This window comes from Phascolarctos cinereus, unplaced genomic scaffold (genome assembly GCF_003287225.1).
Source record: "Phascolarctos cinereus isolate Bilbo 61053 unplaced genomic scaffold, phaCin_HiC Scaffold_726;HRSCAF=1367, whole genome shotgun sequence".
Classification (NCBI taxonomy): Eukaryota; Metazoa; Chordata; class Mammalia; order Diprotodontia; family Phascolarctidae; genus Phascolarctos; species Phascolarctos cinereus.
This window is the reverse complement of record NW_027556098.1, coordinates 233,231,345-233,246,421: the sequence shown is the minus strand read 5'-3', so window position 1 is coordinate 233,246,421 and position 15,077 is coordinate 233,231,345. Positions and strand designations below refer to the sequence as shown.

The 15,077-nt window shown below is 38.1% G+C and overlaps 1 long non-coding RNA gene across 1 annotated transcript in view; it reads left to right on the top strand.

Moving 5' to 3' along the window:
• The window catches only part of LOC144454427 (uncharacterized), a 33,018-nt gene extending 19,525 nt beyond the window's left edge, over window positions 1-13,493 (top strand). The window contains exons 2-3 of the long non-coding RNA XR_013482772.1: window positions 4,579-4,700; window positions 13,147-13,493. This is a non-coding gene — a long non-coding RNA (uncharacterized LOC144454427). The remainder of the gene's footprint in view (window positions 1-4,578; window positions 4,701-13,146) is intronic.
• Window positions 13,494-15,077: the final 1,584 nt, after the last annotated feature.

Genomic DNA, 15,077 nt, shown 5'->3' with positions numbered 1-15,077 from the left:
TAACCCTTTCTCAAGGGAAGGGTTTATTGGGAAGTGATAGTGCTGTTAAAAAACAACCCAAAGCATCAATGAAATACAGTTTTTAGAAGAATTTATTCCTCTGAGCTGATCATCTACTCCTTCTTGGGGTATTCTTTTATAATTCAAATACTCCTTGAATGGGTGACATAAATTACAAACAACCTTAGTCTATCATAGGTTTATTGGACTTAGAGCTGGAAACACCATTCAGATTAACTAGTCTAATGATTTTCTAACTCTAAAAGTGGGGTTTCAACAGCACAAGACTGCTGGCCTCCTAATCTGGGGTAGAAAAGTCATTGGCAGTGGACAAACAATTAGGACATAAAGGTCACTAAAGATGAACTTTGACCACCTGACAATTTTGCCTTGTGCTGACCCCGGTCCTGTCAAATAATTTTTCAGTTGTGTCTGACTCTCTGTGATCCCATTTGGGGTTTTCTTGGAAGAGATGCTAGAGTGATTTGCCATTTCCTTCTCCAACTCATTTTACAGATGAGGAAATGGAGGAAAACAGGGTTAAGTGACTTGCCCAGGATCACACAGCTAGTAAGTGTCTGAGGCCAGACTTTAACTCAGGAAGATGAGAATTCCTAACTCCAAGCCCCATGCTCTATCTACAATTCCCCCCAGCTGCCCCCACCTAGTTTGTACCCTGGCTCCAGTTGCATGGATCTCATCTAGGACTCCAAACAACTTTTCCACACTGAGATGAGTGAGGATATTCAAGCCAAACTTGTCTTTCCTTTCTGTGAAAAATAAAATAGTTCCAAGGAACTGATGTTTATTTGTTCTTTTGAAGCCTTTGTTAGCTTCTTTGGATTTAACTCAAGAAGCCAGGAAATTTATCATCATTAGATTCCCTAGTGATTGTGAAGCCTGCTCTTTGGCTTGGAAAGTTTCACCATTCATGATACAGAGGGTACAAAGCTAAGTAGGGAGGAGGCATCTCAAACCATCTTCAAACTAATCTTGAAATAAGCAATGCCCTGTGTCTACAGCATGGACTGCTAAGATAAGTTTGGAGGGAGAACCTAAGAAACTTGAGGGTTTTCCAGGGAAATGCAAACTCTCTAGCAGGTATCAGTAAATTCTTTTATATACATACATACATATATATACACATATATACATACACATACACATACATATACATATATAAATGTATATATATATATATGTGTGTATATATATAGGTATCAGCAAATTCTAAGAGATGAACATGGGTGGTGTCGATCAAGTGTAATTTTCAAATCTCAGCTGAGCATTAAAGAATCCCAAAGGGCACAGACTTTTACTGACAGGACTTGAGTAGTTGAGATCTTATTAAGAAGTGAGGGGAAAGTGAATATAAAAAAAAATAAGTAGATTGAGTCCCACTTTAAAAAGAAGAAGATATAACTTAGATTATAAGACATTTGAAATGTAGTTTCAGGAATCCAGATCAATGGGGGATGGGTAAGATTGTCATCTATTTGACAGAAAATTATGACAAGAGCTACAAGACAATTGAAGAAATTTCATTCTATTTTGCAAATTTTCTCAGTTGCTATTGCACTCTATCCATCATCTTCTCTCCCTCTCTCCTACCTCTAGAATTTACCCTTGTAGCAGATTCTAAAAGTAAAAAAATATTGAACAGTCTAAATAACTTCTCACAGTTAGCAATATTTTTATGAGATCATTGGTTGACTAATCAATGATCAAAACCGGTAAGCAGATTACAAGTATTTATTGTGTACTTAATAAGTGCTAAGCACTCTGCTAAGTATTCCTACAAGCAAAAAGAAAGACAATCCTTACCCTCAAGGAGTTTACATTCTAATGGCATACAAATATAAAGGGGAGCTGAAGAACAGGGGAAGGAAAGTGAGAGATGATGTCATGGTGTTAAAGTTCTCAGTCAGAAGAACAGCCAAGAGAGGAAGGAAGCACAGTTGGCCTATGCCTGTCCCCAACATGGACTCCCTAGAAGGAATTCACCAATGGGAGAAAAGAGCAGCTTGGTAGAGGGATGTTCCAGAGTGAGAAGGCCTCAGGCAACAAAGGAAATTGTTACAGACTGAGAAACTACCTTAAAAGCACTAGTAGTAGTAGTAGTAGTAGTAGTAGTAGTAGTAGTAGTAGTAGTAGTAGTTGTTGTTGTTGTTGTTGTAGCAGCAGCAGCAGCACTAGTAATAAGCAGAAAAATCTGGAGGGTCTTAGCATCTATATGGAACCATTCTTCAACTTGAATTCTATTTTGGTCCAAGTCTAATTCAGGCCAGTCCAAGACACTCAGGCTCAGGGTAAAAATGCAATGAGCTTCTTCTGGTCATAAAATACAGCAACAACAATTTTATTTAGAACAATTAGAAAGGATCCAGTTCCTAAAATTTAAAAGGATACTGACTCAGATAAAATCCTGATCGTGGCAATTAGCAGCAATAGGACAAACAGGGATCCCAGAGAGCAATGAGAATTCCTCTAAAACCTCCAAAATCAACTGCCCATAGGGTAAGCCTATGGGTAAGGCAATAAAGAAGCTAAACAGCCTCTCTGCCCTGTTAAAGGACCATCCTGACCCACATAAAACAAGTGCCACTCTCACCAATACTCTATGTTGACCCATCTCCATCACAGTGAAGAACCCAGTTGAGAAGCATCCTTGTCCCTATTTTATGCTTCACTTGATGTTTAGGATAAGAGGGTAGTTGAACAATGTTATCTCTGTTAATATATCTTTCAAGGAATTTTGAATGGTTTTGATGATGCTGAAGAGAGACTTTAAGGTGATGTTTTGGTCTATCAAATCAAATACTTTTTTTTGGTAATGAACAACAACAAAAAAATAAGAATAGTAAGCTCTTGTATTCTTTCAATTAAGTGATGGTAAAAATGTGCTCCAATGTGGAATATTGCTTGCAAAAAGTGAACTCTCCTCTTCTGATATCTTCATTGACAATGTTCTCGATATGTATGTAGATGATTCACAAAATGTCAAATAGATGGAAAACTAGGCATGTGGGTTGATAGTGGTTGATATCCTCTCAGTCACCTTTTTCAGCATTAATAAGTTCTGAGTTTTTTCCCATGCCTTTGGCTTCTTTCCCTCCTGTAGATATCATATGAATTCATCCTTCAACACTCTCACAATTATGATGCTTCTAACACTAATCCCTTATACAGCCTCTAAGTTTAGTTCTGCTACTTGTCCTATCTTTATTTCTTTTGCCATTGCTCCTACCTCTAAGAAAATGAGTATGGGACTGTAACAGTAGAATCCAAATGGAGAGGCTCTACCACCATCCTTGAGGATGAAGAAAGTTTGTTATAACAATATTTGCAGATTTCCCCCCATTTTTCTTATGTAGCCCATGTAAGCTCTAGGATACTCATCCCAACACCCTGATCTCCTAGAGCAGTTTCTGTCCTTGGCATTGGATGTAGATGCTTTTGTCATCAGCTGATCTGGCAATTCCACTAGGATACTCAGGGGAAGATGAAAAGTCCAATATTCTCTAAGTTCTTTGAAGCTTTTCCTCACTTCCTTTAGCTAAAGGTCCTAAAGGGCCTCATCTAGCCAAAAAGGTTGGAGTAAGAGATTTTACAAAAGAGTTTATATTCTATAACAGCATTGCTTTTGGCCACCACCTCTTTCCATTTGGCAAGACAAAAGTTTACTAAGGAACTTTTTAGTCTATTTTAATATCTTGTTTTATGACAGTTGATTTGCATAATTTAAATGTATAATTACATTGTTAGATTTTGAGCTCCTTGAGTACAGGGAATGCCTTTTGTCTCATTTTGTATCCCCAGTGCTTAGTACAGGGACTAGCACATAGTAGGCAATTAATAAATGTTTATTGAAATAACAAATGCTTATTGAACTGAAATATCTTCATAAAATTATTAAAAATCAGTGTCTATATCATTTCATCATTCATTTTTCCATAGCAATGACTTGTCTAAATAGCTCAGAATTGAGTTGTTTTAATCAAAGACTAAATGTGTTTTCGTTATCCTTCTTTCTTTCAGCTTCATAATAATTTTGATCTTTGTTTTAATAAGTTGGTGGTCTGACTATACACAGAGAGCTAATTTAGGGATGACTCCCACATCATTGATGAGTCATTTCTTGTCTATTAAAATATACTCAATTTCACGTTTCCTGATGTTACTTAATGCTGACCATGTCTATTGTTTGCCAATGTTTTTCTTGAAGAAAGTATTAACAATGGAGAAATGTGTATTCTACGTAGACTTTAAGTTTTTGGCCTCTCTCCTTCCTTCTTTCTGTCTTATGTTTTCAAAAATATTTTTCACTATCCTCACATATTCTCATTTGACATTGAAATCACCAGGTATCAGAGTGCATATTGATTTAACTTGGATGGTCTAATGAAGTTCTTCATAGAACTTTTACCTTATTGTCCTCTGTAACTGATGTGAATGAATAACCTGCAATTATTCTCATGAAAGGCTTTTTGTTTTATTGTTATCTTATAAATGTTTTATTGTTTCCTTTTGTTTTTACATCACTTTCATTTCTGTATATATCATCCCTCCCTTTCCCAGAATTGAGCCTTCTTTCGTAATAGAGAAAAAGATAAGCAAGAAAAACCAGTATGGTGACTATTTGATAATGTAGCCAAGCTTCTATCCCCAAAGTCCCCAACCTTTCTACTGAGACAAAAGAGGTACATTTCATTATCTGTTTTCTAGAACCAAGATTTAACCATGTTCTACTATTAAAGGAAACAAAAGTGTGCTTAACTCTAACAAAACTGCACTAATGCCATCCATTGTGTTTAACATGAGTTTTATTGCTATTTGATGTTATCTTTATTTTCACAATCATAGTAAGTGTGTATATTATTCTTTTGATTCTGCTTTCTTCATTCGGTACCACTTTATATATCTTCCCATACTTCTTTGAATTGTTTATATTTGTCATTCCTTCAGGATAAGGAGTGAACTATTATTCTGTTGGTATAGGGAACTTCAGGGTACAGAAACTCTCCCTATCAATGCAGGTCTGCACTTTTTATGCAACTTTTCATCTTAGAGTTACCTAGAGCATTGTGGGGTTAAACGGCTTGCCCCAGGTCATATAGTCAACATGTGTTAGAGGCAGGATTGAATTTAGGTCTTCCTGCCTCTGAGGTCAACTCTCTATTTATTATAACATGTGGATAAATAATAATCCCTTATGAGGAAATAATATTTCATTATATTTTTATACTTCAATACTTTAATGGTGGTATGATCTTTTTGATGTGGCTAGTTCCTCTAATCTGCCCCTTGTTCTCTTTATCTATGCAACTCTTCTTGTCTTTCCATAAATCCAAGGAGTAAGGAGGTGGCAGGGAGTGTCTATCCAATGTTCTGGAACTGTTCTTGTAGGTTTCTTGATATTACACAAGTAAAAATGGAGCAAGTGGAATGTCCATTGTTTATCTCTCACTCTCCTTCAACAACTAGCTAACCACCTTTTGCAGTCATACAAGTCTGATGGCATCTTTTATGCTACTTTTCTTATGTAACTCTTCATTGGTAATATGTCACAGTCTATTCACAATATTTTCCTCCATTGCCATTTGGATGATCTGCAACTTTATTCTTCAGAGATTACAACTTTCCATGACTTGCTTCCATGTAGCATCACTAGGAGGACACTGGTATTAAAAAGATGGGTCTTTGTTTTAGGAAGGAATCTGGGGTCATTGAAAGCACTGTTCAATTTACCAAAGGCAATGTAGTCATCTCCTTCTTGTCTAAATATGGACCCAGCTCACTGATCATCTGCAGTGTCAGTCCGAGATAAATTTAGTGATGGATCTTCTCTATGTCCATATAATTATATATCATGATCTAGTCAATAGTCATTAGAAAGAAAGGAGAGAAACCCCTTAATTTTTACTGTGTAGATAAGTAGGTAAAACTCTTTTGAGTTATTATTATTGAAGTGTTCCAGGAGCTATCACAATCAGCACAATATCATCCACAAGTAGGAACACCAATGGGACCACATCACCCAGAGAATTCTTTTCCTATCTGTACCTTGCACTCGATATCTTCCATAATGTTAGCAAATGCTGGGTACTCACCTTCCTATTTTATACCTTGTTTGATAATAATAAGACAGTGGTTGAGCAAGGTGATCTCTATTGCTACATTTTTCTAGGAATCTTTTATGATTTTGACTTGAACAAGTTGTCCTTTTGCAAACCTTGTGAAAAACATGTAATGCAATATAATCACAAGTCTCATGATGCTTCTCGTTGACTTTGGGTACATGATTAAAACTATTATTATTTTCTCTACCTTTTCAAGGAGTGTCTGTGAGTCATCTTTCCATTTAATCACTACTTCCTTTTTTCTTCTGGTTTTCTTTATGAGAATCTCACAAGTATATTGTGTGTATATTTTCTTTTTTCTGGAGAGCTGATTGTAAAACATTTACCAGCTATCTTCTTATAACTAGTCATAGTGAATGGGACTGCTCACCATTTCTCTCTATGAAATACAGTTTTGAAATACTCAAACATATTGGTCATCTCATTAATTTGAAAGTTTCCTCCAGTAATGCAGATCATAACTCATCCATGGCCACCAATTCATGCAACTCTTATCCACGTCTTGCTATAAGTTTGCCACCAGGGGCCTTCTAGTCTATATTCTTCATTTTATAGATGAAAGGTGAATAGGCTGACCAAGCTAATGTTACCCTCTCAATGACAGTAGAAATCAAGGAAGGCAGGCAGCAGATAAAGTTAAGAAGAGGGGATGAGATGACCTCTAGAGTCTCTTCCAGATCTAAATCTATAATCCTATTGTGATAGTATTTAAAGTTGGAAAGGCTTAGAGATCAAGTCTCTTATTTAACTGATGAGGAAATCTTGGATGCTTAATACCAGGTAAGTCAATAGCTTATATATAGTGTCCTGGAGAAGATGGAACTCACCATAGGTAGTTTTCATAGCTATCTAGCAACCTTAAGTGTTTTCCCCTTCTAGAGATAGTGGGTTCTCAATCCTATGGTCGAACTTTAAGTCTGAAGGACTGCATAGACCACTGGGAGATCAGTTTCACCAGACAGGGAATGAGAGTTATCTGTACTGTTTAAGGGCTCAGGTACATTTATGTTTTGTTTTGTTTTTAAGTAGAATTGAATTAGCCTCTCCTATGTTTAATTTTTTTTTAACTTGAGTGCTTGCTTGGGATCTGAATTCCTATTGGTGTGGAAATCTAGACATGAGTCAAATTTTGATGTTTTGGGGGGTAACCTAGAGTGAGCGCAAAATAAACCAAATTCTGACAGTTCAGGGGAAAATTCTGCATGAGAATCCTTTAAGATTGAAGCCAGTCCATGAAAACTAGGAGCTTTTGTTCTGGACCTTGTATATGTATACAAGGTCATGGATAGTAAATGGGAGAGCTAGGCAGATGATTCTTCAAATTTCAATACTCTTTCCACAATACCACACTGCAATTTTTTCCCCCACAGTTAAAAATCCCCAAACTAAAAGATAGAATGAAGTCCAGAGACTGAGCTATTCCCAACAGCCATCAGGGACTACTAACAGAAATAAGGAAAACAGGATAGCTTCTTCTTAGGCCATATCCAAGATTTTGCTTTAAATATTTTTGTTCTGGTACCATTTTCCTTGACTTTAATAATAATTATAGTTAGAGATATAGGGGAAGCCATTTCATGAGAATTATGATGTGGTTGAGATTTTCTTTATCTCTATCTCATTCAATAGCATTTGAATGGCTCCTGATTGAGGATTTCACCAAAATGCCTGTAATTTCCTCATACCTCATTGAAAAGGCAATCCAACAGGTCAAGACTGATCTTGTTTTCAGATTCAAACACCTAGGATAAAAATGTATAAAGATAACAAGAGATGATAAGAAAGGAAAGCAACATTTTCCTTTGGTAATCTATCCCTGGGACTCCAGCGTCCAGTTCTTACCTTGAAAGTTTTTTTAGTTCAAAGCATTTTTGGGAGTTGGGAGTCTAAAGGAGAAGGAGAAGAACAGGTCAGTATTAGCCCCACTGGGGAATGCCATTCTTTCCTGTGGGTAGCTAAAAGCTGGCAGCTGGTGGGAATCAAGAAAGGCCTTGTGTACAAGATGGCACTTGGGTTGAGGAAGCTGAGGATTCTGCCCCCAGCAAATCTGACTGGATTGTAATGAGATTTAAATGCCCAGCACAGTGGTCTGTGTGTGAGACAGTGACTTTAAATCAATTAAACTCAGAGACTTCTCAAGGTGGAAGCAAAAGTTACTTTTTATTACAATCTGGAGAGAAGGGGCGTCTGCTCCCCCCGATACACTTCCAGGAGGAGAGAGGCAAGGCACAGAAAGCGAAATGAGATTATATACCCACAAATAAACCTCCACCCACCACTATCTCTTATTCCCATTGGCTGGGGAGGTGAGCTTACATTCTTGGGTGCGGAAAAATCTTCCTATCCCATTAGCTGGGAGACGGGCTTACATTCTTGGGAAAAATTCAAAGACAAAGAACAAGGAAACAGGGTATAGCCAATCCAAACATACATGTCCTTATTTAGTAAACCTAATGCTGACATAGCAGTGGTGTGGTTATCAGGACGGGGTTTAGGGCCAAATTCCCATGAGTTAGGTAATTCCTAGGAAACCGAAATTTACTGCAATTTCCCCTCCCTAACCCCCTTCCCCCTTATCCCAGAGACAAGAAAAGGCAGGAAGCTTTTCAAAGGGCAAGCAGTTCAGGTTGGGGGCAGGGCTATTCTTTTGGCTAAGCATTTAAAAAAAAAAACAGGGTCTGAGCAGGGCAGGATTTTGAAAGCAACAATCAAGATATATTAACAAGAACTATTGATCCCCTGATGAGGCTTCACTTTTGAGAGATCATCTCTCACATTTGTAATAAATCCTAGAAGCAATGGTGAGCCAATGGAGCTTCCCAAGCAGGGTCTTGATGTGGTCAGATAGAAACTTTAAGTACTTGGGCAGCTATGTGGATAATGGAGAGGAGAGGGGAGAGACTTGAGGCAGCAGCCCAATTAGAAGGCTATAACAAAATTCCATGAGAAATGATGAAAAATTGGGGTAGTGGTAGTGTGAGTGGGGAGGTGACAATTGCAAGAGTTGTGGAGATATGATTGACCAAAATTGGCAACTGATTAGATATGGTGGGGGTGAGGAAAAGTTAAAAAAAAATAGATAATTTAGAGATTGTGAGCATGGGTGACTAGAAGGACGGTGATGTCCTCCACAGAAAAAGAAAAGTTCCAAAGGAGGTTGGTGCTGCCCTAGTGTGTGTAGATGTATATGGGCTGCTACCTGGATATAGTGATGTTTGCTGCTAGTCTAATGTAAAGGTGTCATTGTTATCCTGATTGAACTCTTTTCTTGTTCCTCCAGGGCAGGCGCTACCAACTCTTTAAGTGTTTGCTTAAGTCATCCTTGTATCAATCAATCAATAAACATTTATTAAGTGCCTACCATGTGCCAGTCACTATTCTAAATGCTGGGAATACAAAAAGAGGCAAAAGACAGTCCCTACCCTCAAAGAGCACACAATCTGATGGGAGAGACAATATGCAAACAAATATATAGGAAGCAAGCTACATACAGGATAAATAAAAGATAATTAACAGAGGAAGGCACTGGAATTAAGAAGTATTGGGGAAGGCTTCCTATAGAATGTGGGATTTTAGTTGGAACTTAAAGAAAGCCTGGGAAGCCAGTGACAATGAACACCAATTAATTTAAGGCTTTACTGGCCTCAGGCCAATTCTTTTGTGAAATTCCTTAGAGTCCCCAAACTACTGCAAAGGGACTGGATTGGACTTATTATCTTTATAACCTTGGGTGAGTCACCTAAACCCTGTGGGTCTGTTTGCTCATGTATAAAATAAAAGGGCTGGACCTGATGATCCCTCCAAGTGACTTCCAGCTTCAAATTCTGTTCATCACGTGAGCCTACAAAAGACAGTCTCTGGCACCATGGAGTTTATAATGTACCTGGGAAGATAGAATATTAATATAAAAGGGTAATTAGCAAGACAGTGATGTTTGGGAGGTGCCATGATGGTGGAAAGAGTAGGAAAGTATTCTGATAACTTCACAAGAGTGAGCATGGGCTGAGGAGGATCAGGGAAGGTTTCACAGAGATGGTGCCAGTTAAGCTAGTCTTTGGAGGAAAGGTAGCTAAGTGCAGAGGATGGGGAGGCATGCCAGGTATAGGGAAGCAGATGTGAGCAAAGGTTCAGGGGTGGTCAATGAGCCATTATTTCTGAGATCACTACTTCAAACCACTGGTTCTGCAGGAAGCAGAAGTTGGAGATGCGCCTTGCCTTTGGCTCCTCTCAGAGATTCTCTCAGTCCATATGTCACATGGGCTGGGAGCATATGTTCACATTGCTGACTATTTTGTGCTTATTACATGGAATTGATGAGAAGAGTGACAGTAAGCACACTACTTGTTATTTTAAAATATGATACATACCCTTAGGGAGGTACGGAGTCAAATGCAATGATCCTCATTTATAAAACGGGGCACAGGGACATAAAATACAGGTCCCAAGACATTTACACAAATGTTTTGGGTGTGGAGGTCACCCAGGAGACTGTATAGCTAACAATGCAAACACAGACAATTTGCAAGCCAGAGTGTTTGTACTGTGGATTTTATTGTTGTGGTAAGGACTGTCAGACAGTTTCACAGCCACCACACAGTTCTGTTTGTTATGTTGTTGCTGTTAAAACCACAACACAACAAAGCAGGAGAATAAGCCCACAGAATGAAGAGGGGATTATGGGTTTTTAGCAATAAGCATGATAGTGGAGGAGCTCAGTTGGGATTGGGCACTAGAGATGAGCAATAAGGAGGACATGTTTAAAGCAGTTTTGTGGTGTCCTCATTGTTGATGTACCTTGGTGAGACTGGCCCAACCCTTGTGGGAGCTGCATTGAGATGTATGAGAAAGTAAGGAAAAAGGGGGAGGTTTGGCCCTAAGAAGTCTATAAAAGCTTGGCCCTGGTCATCTGGGATTTCCTTTTCTGTTTTCTTCATTATTGTGGTCTATGCAGGCTGCTCTACCCCCTTGTACCTCCAGGGAGTACAGTTACCCAGGAAATCATTTGGTCTATTTATTTCATCGGGCTCTTATGTGACCCATGGTTGGATACGAATGGTTCAGGAAATAGAATGTAGAGTAATATCTCCTAGGAAACCTGAGTGATTGATGATGTATCCAACAGATTTGGTCTCAGAACCACACATCTGATCCATCACAACAGCTCAGTTCCCCATTACTAAGAGAGATTGCCTAGTGGTAGATATCTCTGTGATAGAAGTAACAATAGAGAGGCCTTTCTTCACTCCATGAAGGCCACTTAATGCAAACCATGGAAATCCTAAGCTGGAAGAACCCAGTATGACTTTCATCTACAATCACTTTGGCTGTAGTTGACCACAACCTTGTTCTTAACAGACAGTGCAATCAATGTTAATCCTCTGACACAAACAATTTTGTAAAATAACATCAGGATACAAACCCATTTGAGATGAATCCTATACTGAGATGCTAAGGGGCAGAGATCCAACTTTTTTTTTTATTAATTAATCTATTTTTAATTTTCAACAATCACTTCCATAAGCTTCTGAGTTTTAAATTTTCTCCCCCTCCCTCCCTACCTCCCTCTCCACCTTCCTCCCCAAGATGGCTTGCAATCTGATATAGGCTCTACATATACATTCCTGTTAAACATATTTTTACATTAGTCATGAAAAGAAGAATTAGAACAATAGGAGGAACCACAAAAAAGAAGAAACAAAACAGAAGGGAAAAAAACAGCAAATAGTATGCTTCAATCTGCACTCAAACTCCACAGTTCTTTCTCTGGATGTGCATGGCATTTTCCATCATGAGACTTTTGGAGATCCTTGCATTGCCGAGAAGAGCTAAGTCTATCATAATTAGTCATCTAACAAAGTGGCTGTTACTGTGTACCAGAGATCCAACTTTAAAAGAGTTTTTTAGAGTAGAGATTCTTAATCTGGGGCCTGCCAACTTGTATAAAAAAAATCTTAAACCTTATTTTAATATAAAAATATTATAAACTGTATTTGACAATAATAGCTAACATTCATGTGCTAACCACTTAACAAATATCAGCTCATTGATCCTCATGACAATCCTGGAAGGATGGCACTATTATGATCCTTGTTTTACAGTTGAGGAAACTGAGAGAAGTTAAGTGACTTGCCTAGGGTCACACAGCTAGTAAGTATCTGAGGTGAGATTTGAGCTTGGGTCTTCCTGACTCCAGGTCTAGGGCTTTATCCACTGTGCCATCTAGCTATCTCGTGACAATTGGTTTCCTTTGTAATTTAATGTATTTTGTTTTATTTGCTTAAAAATTTTAGTCTGATAAAGAGTCCATAGTCTTCACCAGAGTGGTGATGTGGAAAGGAAATGAGTGGAACCCTGAAGAGAATAAAAACCAAAAAACAAAACCCAACTGTACAGGAGCAGAGTGCGTCTATCACTACCTTCTGGAAGACTGGGATCCGTCATACAAAATAGGTTAAGAACCCCAGTTCTAAATTTAAATTACATTTTAACCCTTGTATTCTCCAGAATTCGATGCTGAGGGGGAGGTCAAATTCCACTTCTTCTGGGAGGCCTTTCTTTGTTATCTCAGCCTACAAAGACCTCCTAATTTGTTGAATTTCTATTTGCCACAATGTTGTTGCTGATTGTTTTGTATATATGGGCTTAGATTTATGATTAGTTTAGATTTGATTTTCAGGAAGACTTAAAATCAGGAAGAACCGAGTTCAAATCCAACCTCAGATATTCACTAGCTGTGTGACTCTGGGCAAGTCATTTAACCTCAGTTTCCTCTTCTGTAAAATGGAGATTGAAATAATAATGTCTACTCCCAGTGGTTATTGTATGATTAAAAGGAGATATTTATAAACTGTTTTGTGAACCTTAAAGTGCTATATTAAATGCTATTATGATGATGATGTCTTCTCAGCCAAAATATTATTATTTTGTGTCCTTCACTGTTTCTACCTAGATTGCATGCTTCTTGGGGAGAGGTACATTGCCTTACATTTCTTTATCATTCTTACAGAGTCCAGAGCAACATCCAGAAAGCACTTCCCGAATCCTTGACAGAAAGAACTTTTCGATTTGAAGAGTCTTCCAAACAGAGCAATAATGGTTTCATCCAAGTAACAGTTTAAAGTTAGAAATAGAATTAGAAGGCCCTAGAGTTCAGGCCTTTCCTGCTAGAGGGTTGAACAGACCTGGAGGGAACTTCCTTCATTTCATGTTGGAAAAATATGTTTAAATAGAAACTCTTTGAAAATAATCACACTCTGTAAAAATAGTTATTTTCCTGAAAAGTTACTTGGATGTAAATTTTTTTTTAAATTGTCTTTTAGCACTGATTTCAGATGTGGAGTCTAAAATTAAATTTTGATGGCAAACTTTTAAAAGACCAAAGATGATGTCAGTGAGCTACTCTTTTGGGCAGAGGCATTGTAACACAGCATCACAGGCAAATGGAAACTGAGTTTCCATATATGCTTGTTAATACTTATGATGTCCCAGTAGGGTCCAACATCAAATGGCATACTTTGTGGCTACATGCCCAGGATTATCAGAACAGGGTTTCAGAGCTCAGAGTCAGAAGTCAGGTTGGCCGAGGAGAAAAAAAAAATCACACTGAGAGAATATAAGAATTGTTATAATTAATCAAAACATGGCTAGGAATCCTGGCACCTGAGGCAAATTCCATTCAGTGGGAGGGGGCAGAGAGGTGTCTACCTGAGTTCTCCATTCCCTGGGCATGGGGAAAAGTCAGGAAAGCCCCAGAAGAGTATGTCCAACCTTGGGCATAGTTATGGGGGAAAAAAAGAGGGTTTCTTTCTCTCTTCCCCAGACCTTTACTGGTAGAGACTTGACTGCCTTAGTCTTTTCCAGTGTCTGAAGTACCCCTTCCCTTAAGTCATTGTCTAGGGCAAAGTCTGGTCATCCAACCCTAGTCACAGCTCTGAACCAAAACCATGAGTCCAAACATCAAGACTTTATTTTGCTAATGGCCACAGTATTAAATAAATTATCCTTTAGCACTGATAAGTGTAGGACAGGGCTGGTAAAAGTAGTTACTTGAGTTTAATGAACCAATCTTCCAGAAGGGTGATGATAGATGCACTCTGCTCATGTACAGTTAGGTTTTATCTTTCCATTTGTTTTTTTTTTCTCTTCAGTGCTCCCCAGGGTCCCACTTGTTCCCTTTCCACATCACCACACCCACAAACTGTGGGCAAGAAACTTTTCTGGATCTTGTTTATCAAATCACAGGAGCTTGTAGAAATAGAATTCAGAGGAGCACATGACTTCCAAATCAATCAGCTATAGATTGTGATACTGATGCTGTGAATATAAATGTTTATGGAAAGGAAAATTAAGATAAGACCAGTTAACTTCTAAGTACCTGATATATCAGTTTCACATTCCTGAGGGCACAAGATAAATATTCATTGAATGAATCAAAGAATGGGGGGAAAGTTGAAATAAGACAGTCACAATTTCACATTTCCGAAAGTATTATTCTTCACATTGACAGTTACCAGAATGACAGTTTAATAGAGCCAAGATCTTCTCTTTGTTCTCCCAAAGAAAATTATATGGGCAGCAAAAGTAGATGCTTAGAGTTTATCCCATGTTTCCCCTGAGTTTATTACTAACCTAAACTTTATATTGGACAATGGAGTTCTTCTGTCCCCAAGACTATTGATTCCTTGACTAACCCAGATTTATTCTAATCTCATATTGCCAGAAAGGGTTCTAAAATCTTGAAGATATAAATGGAAGACTCCTATATGGCAGACAGAGACAATTTGACCCCAGTAAATGTTTCCAAAGAATAAAATCTCAGACCCTCAATTGTGCTGGGGGTTTATGGATAGGGTGATGGGCTTGTGAATCATTAAAAAGAGATAATTCAACTCAAAAAATTATTTCCCATTGGCTAGAAAAAGGTTTTCAGTCACTCCT